Below are 2,550 nucleotides of genomic sequence, written 5' to 3'. Positions count from 1 at the left end.
GCATAAAAACGTTCTGTCTCATGTCACATGTGCTTCTTTTGTCAATCCCTTAACACCGGTGCCTTCTCATTATTATTTCTTTCATGCATGTGAACAGTTTCTCACAATCAACTCTCACTGGATCCCTCTTGGAGGTACCTGGACCCCCGGAGTGCTGAATATCATATCTCCCTGTCACAGAACACCAGTGAAAGACCATTCAGTTGTTCTCATTGTGGGACTGGGTTCAGTACACCATCCAACCTCACTGTACTCCAGCAAATACACACTGGGGAAAGGCCATTCACCTGCTCTGCGTGTGGGAAGCAATTCACTCAGATATCCAGCTTGATGAAACACCGGTGAGTTCACAAGTAACCACAGCGATTGGATTTGTTTTGTTTGTTCATGGGATCACGGCATCACTTGCCAGGGCAGCATTTGTCATCCATTCTAACTGCCCAGGAGATGATTCAGAGTCAACCCCATTATTCAGGATCTGGATTCACATGTAGGCTGGACCAGGTCAGAATCAACAGTTTCACAGGCCCAATCACATGAAGATTGATTTCTGGCCTATTATTTCAGAAATAATAATGAATAATGTTTGCAGTTGAATTAAAAGTGAAAGACCAAAATGGGTTTTATTCTGATTGAGCACTTCCTCCTGTTTTCTCAGTTGTTATTGACAGTCTCATTCTCCTCGCACCAGAACCTGATCCAGAGAGTGTTACAGAAAAGGCAGAATGGTCAGCTGCAGGTGGTCACCTGACCGGTCACTGGACCCGAAAAGTTCACTCTCCACAGATGCTGCCAGATCTGCTGAATATTTCCAGTAATTTCTGTTTTTTTGTTTCTGATTTCCCAGCATTTGCAGAAGGTTGATTTTTCGATATTCATCTTGTCTGTTGCAGAGGAGTTTATTGATGAGTTTGGAGAGTTTTGAAAATTGCAAGTTAGGCCACAAATCAGCCGTGATCATATTGAATGGCAGAGCAGGGTTAAGAGGTTGAATGGCCACCTCCTGTTCCAATGGAAGTTATCCATCTGCAGCTTGTGGCAACATTTCCCCTCACTGCTCACTTCACATCCATGTCGATCACACTGTTACTGACTGAACAAACCTCCTGTGTTTGAACTCAACCTGCTCATGCTAGTGGCTCCCCCTCCTGCCACCCAGTTCTGGATTAGTGGTGCTGGAAGAGCACAGCAGTTCAGACAGCATCCAAAGACAGGCAAAATCCGAGGACAGGTCGGATTTTGCCTGTCCTCGGATGCTGCCTGAACTGCAGAGCTCTTCCAGCACCACTAATCCAGAATTTGGTTTCCAGCATCTGCAGTCATTGTTTTTACCTCCTGCCACCCGGGTTTAACTCTCATCATGGAATGCTGTCTTATATTCCTGCGGGAATGTCCACAAAGGACTCAGCCTGTAGTCTGTATCCCCTAGGATCCACAAACCCGGTTTATTTCATCCTTCCTCTTTCATTCTGGCTATTGAACTCTCGGTTTCAATCCAATCTCCTTTCATGCTCTTCAACATGCCCATGTGCGTGGACAAGAGGCAGCTGGAATTTAATGAAGGGAAGTGGGGATTAGACAGAAGCACGAGGAGAGACGACAGCAAAGGATGATCTCATTGTAACGGCAGACTTTCTCCGTGACCCAGTGAGTGGTGAGGCACCTGAGATTGAATCTGCCTCCCCCCACAATCAGGGATTTGGAAAAACACTCAGACACTGACCTGTCCATCTGATTGTTAACACAGACAGATAGACATAAATAAATACTCACATTTAGATAGCACCTTTGATATACTGGGGAAATGAAACATGCTTCCAACCCAATGATTTCAACCTCAACTCTCTGAAAACATGGGCACAAAGTTTCCTGCTTGTACCAGGTTGTCTATCAGCCTCCCTCTTTTATTGAGAAAAGAGTTTTAAGCTGTTTAGCCTTTCCTGGTGATTGTAACCTTTGTGTCCTTGTAAGATGTATGACTGAATCTTATTTTCCTGTTCCCTGTGAGCACCACCAGCAGCAGAAATGTAACCTGTGAGCGGTTTCGGTTGGAGTATTTGTAATTTCAAATCCATTCCCACCCTCGCATACAGTGTGAAATTGCTGTAAAACTGAAGGAAAGGAGTGAGTGAGCACGCACAGAAACATCAAGGCAGCATGTGGACCTGAGCTGAATGAACCTGGCATGAGGAAAATGTGATGACAATCACAACTACTTAGAATCACAGAATCCCATAGGTGCAGAAAGAGGCTATTTGGCCCATCGAGTCTGCAATTACCTGCTCCCACCCTACCCCCATAACCCCACATTTATCATGGCTAACCCAACCCGCCGAACCTGTACACTACAGTCTATGTTAACATGGTCAATCCAGTAAAACTGCACATCTGTGGGCGGGTCACAGATTACATCCAAATGCTCGGAATTGTGGATGAAGGCTCACAAATACTTGACTCTGACAAAAATGCTCTGCTTTTCAAAATAAAATCAGGGGGAAACTGCAGCCAGAAAGATTTCCAATTACCTCTGGAGGAAGAGAATTCAAAACT

Source organism: Chiloscyllium plagiosum, unplaced genomic scaffold, assembly GCF_037043375.1.
Source record: "Chiloscyllium plagiosum isolate Xiang-an unplaced genomic scaffold, Cpla_swu_hap1 HiC_scaffold_48, whole genome shotgun sequence".
Taxonomy (NCBI): Eukaryota; Metazoa; Chordata; class Chondrichthyes; order Orectolobiformes; family Hemiscylliidae; genus Chiloscyllium; species Chiloscyllium plagiosum.
Note: the sequence above shows the minus strand (reverse complement) of the source record.